This window comes from Solanum tuberosum, unplaced genomic scaffold (genome assembly GCF_000226075.1).
Source record: "Solanum tuberosum cultivar DM 1-3 516 R44 unplaced genomic scaffold, SolTub_3.0 scf00183, whole genome shotgun sequence".
Lineage (NCBI taxonomy): Eukaryota > Viridiplantae > Streptophyta > Magnoliopsida > Solanales > Solanaceae > Solanum > Solanum tuberosum.
This window is the reverse complement of record NW_006239110.1, coordinates 34,308-46,681: the sequence shown is the minus strand read 5'-3', so window position 1 is coordinate 46,681 and position 12,374 is coordinate 34,308.

The window sequence follows — 12,374 nt, the reverse complement described above, 5'->3', positions numbered from 1 at the left end:
GTTCGAGAGGATGCTTGAAGTTAGCCATTGAAGATGGAGATTTTGAAAGCTTTAAGGAAGATCACATTTGCATATAGGCATATATATTTTGTATAAACCTTGGGACTTGTACATGATCTATGTGTTGTATATTTGCATGAGAATTTGAGGGCTGATTTGGTCATGTCACCATGGGTTGTAATATAAGTATCGCTATACGTTTTTATCTTTTTGGGGTGTGTAAACCCAAGTCTTGTAATATACTAAATTTACTATTTGTTTCGAATGTTTGTGTGAAGCATGAGCAGGCTGATTTCTGTACTCGGAAGCTTGTAATATTCTTGTTATTTCATCCTTGAGTGTGAGAATAATATATATACATGAAAAGCTCGTCGGTTATTTGCTTAGATTACTTTTCAGAGGTTATTATGAATCTAATCCCTCTACTAGATTATAATCAGTATGCCCTCGTTAATCGCTTACTGAATGTCGCAAGTATAAGTTAGGTCTCTTTAGAAAGGGTCGCTACAGATAATGAGCCCATACAGCCCTTAAAATAATGTGTATCACCACACCCTTCTTCTCTGCCCAATACATACATTATATATCCTTTTCCAAGATTACCCCAAGTTTGCACCAACCACAATACACATAAAACAACCTCAAATATTCTTTATCATACAACCAATTATTGAACTCACCACCCCCTTGAGTTCTTTTATGACAGCACACCCATAATTTCTCACTCAAACTCATACATAAGGAGGAAGAAATGGAGCAGTCACCTTACCTCAATTTCTGCAACTTCTCCTTGTAACTTGAATTCCTCTAGAACTTCAACTTCCCTTCACACTTAAACCAAAGAAGAAGAGAAAAGTATCTTAATAATTAAGGAAAGTGAGAAGTAGATTGTGGGAATTTCTGTCTTCTACTTATAATTGAGCATGAATAACATGTTTTCTAGTCTTCCATGGGAGAATCAAGCTAAATCCATAAGTGTTTTTCTTACCTTGGTTTGCAGATATGAGGATTTCTTCAAGAACCCTATAAGGAACTTTAAGGCTGTTGTTTTAATACTTAAGAGAAAAGAGAGAGAGAGAGCTAGAGTTAATTCTCAATATTGTGTGTTAAAAATTGAGTGAGAATAGCAGTCAATATATCTTATATTGAGCTTTTTTTACCTTTAAGAATATCCTCTAGAACCTCCCTTTTTTTGGTCCATTTTCAGCCACTAATTGGTCAAGTAGGTGATGCACCTGCTTATGTACATCAAGAAGCTCAAAAGGTCAAACTAGGTGATGCACCTGCTTGCTTTCACTTGGGCTTAAATATATTAGGCCTTGGCAGATTTGGCTGTTGAGCTTTAATTTCATTTTCATTTTATTTAACTTAGTTTGGGCCTCAAGTGAGTCCATTAGCATAGGACCAAATCTGATCCATAAACCTTGGCCTTTTAAACTAGATCCATATAGATCAAGTAGGTGATGCACCTACTTAGTCCTTTGGTCTGGTCAATAAGTCAAAGTAGGTGATGCACCTGCTTGTCACCAAGCTTAGTTAAGTCAAGCAAGCAGCTCACCTATTTTAATCTATTTTCTAATTATTAATCTATTTTTCTTTAACGTAGCACTTAACTTTCAACTTTAAGCTCAATTCTTAGCACTTAACTTCCAACTTTAAGCTCAATTACCACCTTACCGTCTCGAGTTTAAATACTTCCGTCGACGTCAACTTAATCGAGTCACATCAAAATCTATGGGCAGCTCACTTTAAACCTATTCTATTGTCACTAGTCGCATAGGAAACCGAGTCCATAACTATACCACAATGCAATTTATAAGCGTCATATAAATAGAACTAGTACACGTAGAATATGGGGTGTTACATATTTTCTAAAAATATTTGTTATATTATTTATATTTCAATTCATTCTTAATGTCAACCTTTACTTAATATGATTCCATGAATTTTTTTGTATTATCTAAAAAAAATACTAGTTTAATTTTGCTAGTGTTCTAATTTTAAAATTAAAGTAGAATTCATTGTTGAATAAAGTTATGGACTTGCGTTTTCCTTTTCTTTTAAATCATATATATGTATGTTATGTTGAAATTTGACATAAGAGTATTATGTTAAATTTTTTGTTTTGAAGTTAGAATTTATGTTATATTTTCAATTTCATTTGTTTTAGGAGTATTGACTAGATATTTTGCACTGCAAGCTATTTTTTTAAGTTACTCATGATAGATTATCTCTTTATCAAATGTTTTATAATTTTATGACATTACATACATGCATTTCATGATGTTCATAGAAATTCTGTACTTTCAGTTTTTATTATTAATTTAATTAAAATATTCTAAATTAAAAATTATAAATCAAGTATTTTTCATAATATTAGTTAAGAACACATGTTTATTAATTAATGTTATTTTCAAAAGACAATATATATCTTAAATAATCAATTTAATATCATTTATAAAAACCTTATTTTCTAATTAAAAAAATTAATTTTAAAGAATTAATTTTTATTTTTAAATTCAATATAATCTTATAATTACTCTTGCAACCAAACTGTACACTTGTAATTACATTGTGGCTAACAAACATGTTAGCATAATTACTAGGTTAGTAATTACTACCCTATTAATTACACCAATTCCAATTACCAAGTGACTTTCCAAACAAACCCTTAGTGTAGTTATAACCAATGTTATTCATGCCATAATTTTTTAAGGCATTTAGTTAATACCTATCAAAGTTTGAACCCATTGAATGCACACCCTTAGTCTCTCTAATCTTGGTAATCAACAATTGTGTTATGTGTTATGATTGTGAACTTGACCAGATTACTTCATTCAAACCATTTCCTCCATTTACTTTATGTTGATACAACACATGCTCTTGTGAATTGATTTACGAATTTCAATAAATTCAACCTCCAATCTCTTTGAGATTCGACCCTGACTCTTGTTGATATTTATTTTACATACGATCATAGCCACCTCCTTAACTGGAGAGTTGTTCTGAACGTTACAAAAAATCAAAAGTTTTCCAAGAAAATGACCACATTCCTCTTTATATATGTCTAAAATTCGGACAAAAATGCCCTTACACTGCCAATTTCGTGGAGAAAAATTGTGGAGACATTCCAAAAAAATTCTCCCTTTCTTTATTTTGTGGAGCCAAAAAATTTGTGGACTGAAACAAAAATGTTCCTCTTCAGACTTAGCCATATTTAAGCTTTTCTACCCTCAGATATGGATCCACGAAAATTAAATTTGGGCATGATTTTTGTTTCTTCTCAGTCATTACTATCTCATTCCTTTGGTCCAACTTTCATCATTCTTACAGAAAATACTTGATTGATTGACTTCTTTAAGCTTCAAATCTTGAAATTCGCCAATTTATCCTTGCTTACGTTATTAAATTATACTCAAAAACTCTTAAAACTCAATAATAAGGTAATTCATAGGTTTGTTATTTGCCAACTTATCTCAAGTAGAAAGAGTTATGACCAATATGCTTGTACTCTCACAATGCTTCCTTAATCAACTGTAACCTACTGACATAAAAGATCACTCCAACCATCCATGAAGTGATTTTCACTGTAATTTTATCAACTAATGGTCTACATTAGGTCATTGTGAGTTTCTTAGTTGAGAGAGACACTCCTTGTATTTAAAAGAAACCTTACCCATTTCAGAGTCTATTATATGTAAGATAGGCTCCTTGATATCCCTATCCACTACATGAAAATAAATTTTAATTTTCGTGAGATTGACCTTCAGGTGAAAGTCTATCAATGACTCTTCTAATTTTATTTGAGATGATTTTTGAGATAATCTTATACACAATGGTGCAATAAGCAATTGGTCTAAAGTATTAAATAGTATGGTTAAAGTACTTTTGAAATTAGAGTGACAACAACAATGTTAAAAACTTTTAGCATGGTATTCCTTTGGGAAAATCCATGTAAGAAATCAATAAGGTTGCCTTGCATTCTTTCTTCACATGTTTTCCCAATCCAGATACAAAATTCCTCATCTTATATCTGATGTACGGACCATATCTGGAGTGTAGAGGGATACTTGAATGAACTTGAGACAATACTCTTTCGCACTCATCCCACCTTACTTCAGATTAACAAACTCTTCCACTCCCCCTCCCCCTCCCCCTCCAGCTCCTTTGGGGAAAGAAATGGTTCAAGAACGCTGCCTCAAAATCATCCCAAATAGCTGGATCAAAATCCTTATCACGACCTTCCTCCCACAAGTTAAACCAAATGTTCACTACATCCTTGAGTTGATATGAAGAAAGGTCAACTCCCTCAATCTCAGTAGCATGCATTGCCTTTAGAATCTTCCAAATCAAATAAATAAAGATCTGAGGATCCTCTTCTACCTTGGACCCCGTGAACACTGATGGGTTCATCCAAAGGAATTCCCTAATCCTAGTTGCAACTGATGGCTCTTGTGAACTGAAGATAGTAAATGTCGTTCCCTAGTTTCCTGACTGAGCAGCAACGAACTAAGTGAGCATCTAAATAGATCTCTTATGCTTTGCCTTAGAAGTAGTAGTAGAGGGATGCCAAGGAGCAGATAACTATGGAACTCGAAATGTGTTAATGGGCACGACTTAAGTCCCAACACTTTTGCTCTGATCTGCCAAGCGAGCTCCTTTTCGGTTATGCATCCTAGTAGGTGGAGGCAAATTGCTTACATTAGTTTCATTGGGAACCTCAGTAATTTCAGCATTTCTCTAACTGGCGGTACGCTTTGGAGGCATGATTTAAAATACACAAATGCACAACTTAGAAGAAACTTTTAAAGAGTTGAACTTTATCACACGAAATAGAGTATGAAAGAAGGGTGGTATTTCCTAATGTCATGTAGCCTCCCTATCATAGATGTGGTGCGTTTCACACCCATAACAAAGACTCTACTAGACACGACTTTATAAACATCCTAGGAAACTTGAACTTTGGGCTCTGATACTAAGTTTTTCGTGCCTTGAGCCTATACAGTGTGTATGGCCGACACTCGAAAGTTATTTTTGGTCCCAAGAAAACCCTTGTCCTGGATATCTACTGAGTGGAAGGCTAAAAAACTATGTGGAAGCTTTAAAAGATCTGAACATGTAAATCATTTAATCAAACTTAAACCATCTCAATCGTACTTGTGCAGAGTCTGTAAATAACTCTGAATAAACCTAGTAATAATGTTCCAATCATTTGAATATTAAAGACTAAACTGACTCACTATAATGTCTACGAAGCCTCTACTAAACTGAGATAGGTGTTGAGACAAAACCCATGGCTACCTAAATAATAAATAAGTGTCTAATAAAGTTAAATGACATAAATGAAAAGGAGCCTTCCAAAAGCAAGGAGGTCTCACCAAACACTGATGGAAGGAAGATCTCAACAAAGAGACTATTGTTGATCCTAAACACTTGTAAATACATCATAAAATGATGCAAAGTCAAATGACGTCAATATATGAAATGTACGGTATGTAAAACGACTGAATGAAACATCGGCTAACTGAAGTACATATGTTGTAAGGGAACTAAAAGTAACTCAACTGAAAGTAAAGCTTGTAAATGTAATGAAAACAAGAACAACTTTACAACTGAGATAATTTAATTTTCCAGGAGAGTTTCTCTAACCGATAACCATCACTATGAGCCTCGTGATGCCACGTTGCCAGATCCATCCGATACTTTGCTAGGGTAAAGAAAGAGTTGGATGGATCCATATCTAAGACCTTATCAGGGGGTATGTGAGGAGTTGCCAAACCAATGGGACAATCCTATCCCCACTAGTTGTGCAATTTATGGGGTTCGGGTTATCTAAACCCTTATCCAAGTTGGTGCTCAATACTACTCCAAAAATATACAATAATGCTCAATAACTGTAAAATGTCCCACTTTAGGTAAAATTTTCCACTTAAGGGGAAAATTGATAATATATGTCATGAGTTAATACTCAAAAATACTTATTTAAAATCATACCGAACTTTCCTTTAAATGGCTAAAACTTATTTGTAAAACTGATTATGATTTCTTTAAAAGCAGTCATGCTCTTACTGTGAAAATAATACATTTGGAACTCCTAATGTTCCCTTAAAACTCTTCTTAAATAATAGCTTGAATACTTGAAACATACTTTGAGTCTGAAAATAATGCATGGAAGTAAAGGTGCAAAAACTTTCAAACAATTCTTTGTAAATTATCATTCATGTTATAATATAGGCATGAACAACAATCATAGATGAGAGTTACATGGAAAACTACAATCTCAATGATAAAAATCATAAATCAATTACAGGAAAGTAAAGGAAGTTCAAATTCATGAAACTTGGGGTAAAACCCCCTAGCTTTAATCTCACTAACTGAATTTTAGATGTAGGGCTTGACGACGGACTTAGTCCTTCACTATGATAGTCTTACATACCTGAGAGGACAAGAGCTTTTGAAGAAATTTGATGAAGATGTTTGAAACCCTAGTTTTTCTTCTTGATTCATGTTCTGTCTTTGGAAGGATTATTAGATTAATTTGAACGCATAATATTTATAAGGACTTTAATTGAGTCCCAAAATATTGGGGATCAAGTTTAAAAGTGGTGGAAAAGGGATAAAATAACCCCTCTTAAAATTTGATGGAGCATGTTTACAAGGGCCTTCTATGGTCTGTAGAAGCCACCATAGAGTTCAGGCTAAATTTTTGGGGCTTTCAGAAGTTTTGGTTTAGAAACCTTTTTATGGCCTCTTATATAGTTCGTAGACCTCATATGAGCCTAAAAGGTTCCGTAAAAATGAGGTTTGAGGACATTTTTTCTACAGAACATTCTTTGGTCCGTAAAATGAGATTTCTTAGATTTTTTTTAGGACTTTGCTTCATGGGACCATCTACGGTCTATGGATACTTTCACGGGCCATTTTCTCATACTTAGAAACTTTTTTCTAGCTTTTTTGGGTTGATCTGAACTTAGGATTTTTCTGAGGTGTTACAGTAGGGATCTACTGCCTTGGTTTACCTCATCAGTATTTTGTATTAGCTTAGAGATCTATCTCTTAACCACTTCTTTCTTCCCTCATCTACGTTGGAATTGTTTATCCCTATTGTCCTCCAACTTGCATTCATGACCAAACTTTGTGCGGTTCTTTCAAATAAATTGTAACACCTCGCTATTTGAAAGAACTAGGAAGAACGAGAATTCGAAAGAGTCGTTTTTGGAAAGAATGAAAAATCTGGAAAATTGGTTAAGTTAGGTTAAGTTTGGGTTTTTGGTCAACTTCAAACGACCATAACTCCTAGCTCAAGATTATTTAGGTGTGCTTCCAGATACCGTAGAAAATATCTTGGAATTTTCTTTTCGACGCCGCTGAGTTTGCTCAATTCGAAGTTTGTATGAGTGAGATATGTCCATTCGAAGTTGGGTTGTTTAGATAAGGAAAGTCTAATCCGGATTTTTGAAGGGTAGTTTGGTCTTTTCCATATAAAATTATTTTATTTCATTTTTAGGAGTTTAATTGGGATCTAATCAGAATTAGATCAGTTTAGAAAATTGTAAATTCACGCTTGGGCTTGGAGAAAAGAGGAGAAAGGAGAAGAAAGTTCAAGATTCGTCGATTTCTTGGAGATTTTCGTGTGGATTTCATCAAGGGGTGATCCCTACGAGGTATGTGAGAACACATAGCATTGGGTTAGTTCACCCACGCGTCAATCATGATTCAATTCAGCGAAGTTGTATAGTTTTGAAAGCAAATCCTATGAGTTCTTGATGTTAATTAGTTTGAAATCTTGTGGGTTCTTGTTGTTGAAGTTTCTTGAGGTTGATTCATGCATTTAGGTTTCATTTCGAGTTGAATCTTACATATTTTGATCATATTGTCGATTCTAAGTGTTTTGGGAAAGAACTAAGTTGAATTAGGGGTTTAGAGTTGAAAAACAAAGAAGAAAAGTCGGAGTTCACCTGGGCAGGGGACTAGAGCGCCGCCTCAGCCATAGCGCCCCAACTGGGGCTCTAATGTTTGACCTCTGGGGCTCCGCACCGGCCAAAGCGCCCCAAATCCTTCTCTGAAATTCAAGGGTTGGCACCCCGCGCCTCTCAGAGCGCAAGGGACGCCAGTTCTTCCTATTCTTCCCCCTTCCTTCTGTACTAGTTCACTAGCAACGTACATATGTTTCTTAGTTGATTCCAACACTCTAAGGTACGTCTAAACATCATGAAATCATCCATAAACTTGAGATCATGAACCTTGAGTCCATAATTCAATTCAACGAAAGTTAAGAGTCAAGTTAACAAGTTAAGAATCAAGTCTAGAGAAGTTCATAGAGTTTTTCAATAGTCTTTTACAAACGTTTTAACTTCGTTTTAAGACTTAAGCTTTGAGTTGACTAAATAAAAAGAGTAAGAGTTCATTTCTTTAAATATTATACGGAAACTAAGTATTCCCAAAAGTTAAAATATCTTCACATTTGAGTAAGAAAGGAAACATCGATTTCCAAGAGAGCTTTTAAGCTAAGTTTTGAGTAACTATATCAAACCAAAGAAAGCGTTTTCTTTTAAAACATATGAGCTAAGTATATTTTTGGGAGTAGTATTAAGCACCGATATGGGAATGCGAGTTCATAATAACTCAAGTCTCCATAAACCATGTTGACATCATGGGTAGAAAGGATCATACTTTTTAGATGATTCATTAGTGCTTTTTAGCATAGACTAGTGGTTCCACTTAGTTAAGGTGTTCTATATGATGGCAAAGTATAGGACAGTTCTGGCAGCGTGGGCAAGACGTTGTATCATCACTTAGGCTCATAGTGATGGTTGTCAGTTAGAGAAACTCCCACATAAATTATATTACTTTATTATATGAGTAAGTTGAGTTGCTATTGCATTTCTTTAACAAACTCAGTTGATTTTTACTATTTTAAAAAGCTTTCTATATATTGCATGTGTATTGTTGCTTTATATTGAGTTAAGTTATTCATGAGTTGAGTAAAGCCAAATTAAGTGTTGCTCTCAGATTCTTTTCAAGCTTACTTTATGTTTTAGTATTCCCCTCGCATACTCGTACATTCAATGTACTGACGACATTTGGCCTACATCGTTTTTATGATGCAGACACAGGTAACCAGGATCAGCATCCAGCGCATCGTTGATTCTAGTTGAGCTCCAGAGTTGTTGGTGAGCCTCCTTGCTTCCGGAGGACTCCTTTTATTTCTTTTTAGTATTTATTTCATTAAGATGTCGTGGGTCTTGTCCCGACGTCCATCTCAATTGTTTTAGAGGCTTCATAGATAGTCAGACAGTTAGTTATGAGTCATTTAGCTTTGTATTTCAGATGTTTTGATATGAGACTTGAGTAGCCATATTGGCTAGTTTGAATGTTTTCCTTTAAAGACTATTAAGTTATTTCATAAGTTCCTTATTTGAGGTTATTTCTGATGTTTAAGTCTTCCGTTGAGTAAGTAAGCCAGGCCAAGGGTTCGCTTGGGGCCAGCAATGGTTCTCGAGTGCCAGTCCCGCCCAGGGTGTAGGCTCGGGGTGTGACAAACTTGGTATCAGATCCTAGAGTTCAAGAGTCCTAGGGAGTCTATGAAGTCGTGCTTGTAGAGTCCTAGTTATCGGTGTGAAGCACGCCACATCTATAATTAGGAGGCTGCAACACTTAGGAAATTTTCTCACTTCTTTCATACTCATTTTGTGCAATATAGTTCATCTCTATAAAGTCTCCTTCTAATTCGTGTTTCTGCGTGTTTTTCAGATAATCATTCCTTCACAATGAGTTGTCTGAGGTCATCCTGCTAGGAGGAACGTTGAGGAGAAAAGGTTACCTAATGCACCTGAAGTGCAACCCCAAGGAGAAGTCACGAATGTTGAGTTCAGGGAAGCAATTTGAATGTTAAGCCAAGTTGTGATTAACCAGGTTGGGCAACAAAGAGGATCTAGACAAGAAGTGACTGATACTTCGAGGATCCGAGAGTTCTTAAGGATGAATCCTCTAAGTTTCACTAGTTTGAGCACTACTGAGGATCCAGAGAACTTTATTGAGGAACTGCAAAAGGTATTTGTTTTTATGCACGTTGTCGATGTTGAGCAAGTAGAACTAGCTGCATATCAACTAAAGAATGTGTCTAGTACTTGGTTTGACTAGTGGAAGAAGGGAAGAGCTGAGGGAGCACCACCTGCGAGTTGGGCTTGTTTTGAGGAGGTCTTCTTGGGGCATTTTTTCCCCGACAACTGAGAGAGGCCAAAGTACGAAAGTTTCTCACTCTTAAGAAAGATTCACTAAGAGTTGGTGAGTATGGTTTAAAGTTCACCCAACTGTCCCAATATGCTTCGGAGATGGTTGCGGATATGAGGAGCAAGATGAGTTTTTTTGTTGCTGGGTTGTTCCGTCTGTCAAGTAAAGAGGGCAAGGCAGCCATGTTAATTGGGGACATGGATATAGGAAGGTTGATGGTCTATGTGCAAAAGGTTGAGGAAGAGAAGCTAAGGGATAGAGAGGAGTTCAGAAATAAGAAGGCTAAGACGTCATGGAATGAGTCCGGGCAGCAAAGAAATAATGTGAACCAGTCTTCTTTCCAACAAAAGCAAAAGGGACCTGCTCCATCATCTGCTAGTGCACCTACAACCAGAAACAAAGGTGAGTACAATAGTCAGAATTCACAGCACTTCAGAGCTAGACCTGCACAATCTCAGTGTAGTGTGGCACAAACAGGTAAGTGGGCTCCAGCATGTACTAAGTGTGGTAGGACCCACCCAGGTAAGTGTCGCGATGGCTCCACATATTGTTTCAAGTATGGACAAGAGGGTCACTTCATAAAAGAGTGCCCTAAGAATTGGCAAGGTAATGGGAATCAGGGCAATAGAGCCCAATCTTCATCAGTTGCTCCACCAGACAGGGCTGCACCTAGAGGAGCTACTTCTGGTACTGGTGGAGGAGCAAACCGCCTTTATGAGATCACTAGTCGTCAAGAGCAAGAGAATTCTTCAGATGTTGTCAATGGTATGATCAAAGTCTTTACTCTTGATGTTTATGCTTTGCTAGACCCAGGAACAAGTTTATCTTTTGTAACCCCTTATGTTGCAAATAATTTTAATGTTCTTCCTGAGAAACTCTGTGAACCCTTTTGTGTTTCTACACCTATTGGGGAATCTATTCTAGCTAAGCGAGTATATCATGATTGTGTCATTTCCATCAATCACGAGGACACCATGGTTGATTCAGTCGAATTAGACATGGTAGATTTTGATGTCATTTTAGGTATGGATTGGCTTCATGCTTGTTATGCCTCCATTGATTGCAGAACTCGAGTTGTCAAGTTTCAGTTTCCAAATGAGCCAGTCTTAGAGTGGAAAAGTAGTTCAGCAGTGCCTAAGTGTCGTTTTATTTCATACCTTAAGGTGAGAAAGTTGGTTTCCAAAGGGTGTGTCTATCACTTAGTCCGAGTTAATGATTCTAGTGTTGAGATGCCTCTTATTCAGTCAGTTTCAGTAGTAAAAGAGTTTCCAAAAGTCTTTCTTGATGATCTACCCGGAATCCCTCCTGAGAGAAAGATAGATTTTGGTATAAATGTCCTTCTAGATACTCGTCCTATATCTATTCCACCATATAGAGTGGCTCCAGTAGAGTTGAAAGAGCTTAAAGAACAGTTGAAAGATCTCTTTGATAAGGAATTTATTTGACCAAGTGTCTCACCTTGGGGTGCTCCGGTCTTATTTGTAAGGAAGAAGGATGGTCCCCTTAGAATGTGTATAGATTACCGTCAGTTGAACAAGGTTACCATCAAGAACAAGTATCCTCTTCCGAGAATTGATGATTTCTTCTATCAACTTCAGGATGCTACTTATTTTTCTAAGATAGACCTCAAATCAGGCTACCATCAGTTAATAGTAAGGGAATGTGATATTCCAAAGACAGCATTCAGAACCCGTTATGGTCATTACGAGTTCTTAGTTATGTCATTAGGTTTGACCAATGCACCTGCAGCGTTCATGGACTTTATGAATAGAGTATTCAAGCCTTATATAGATATGTTTGTTATCGTGTTCATTGATGGCATACTAATCTATTCGAGGAATGAATAAAATCATGCTAGTCATCTCAGAATAGTTCTCCAAACTCTAAAGGATAGGGAGTTGTATGTCAAGTTCTCTAAGTGTGAGTTTTGGCTTGAGTCTATGGCATTCTTAGGCCACATTGTTTTCCGAGAGGGAATTAAAGTTGATACCAAGAAAATAGAGGCAGTACAAAATTGGCGTAGACCTATATCTCCAATTGATATTAGGAGTTTCTTGGGTTTGGCTGGTTATTATAGAAGATTCATAGAGGGGTTCTCATATATTTCATCCCCTTTGACCAAGTTGACTCAGAAGACAGTT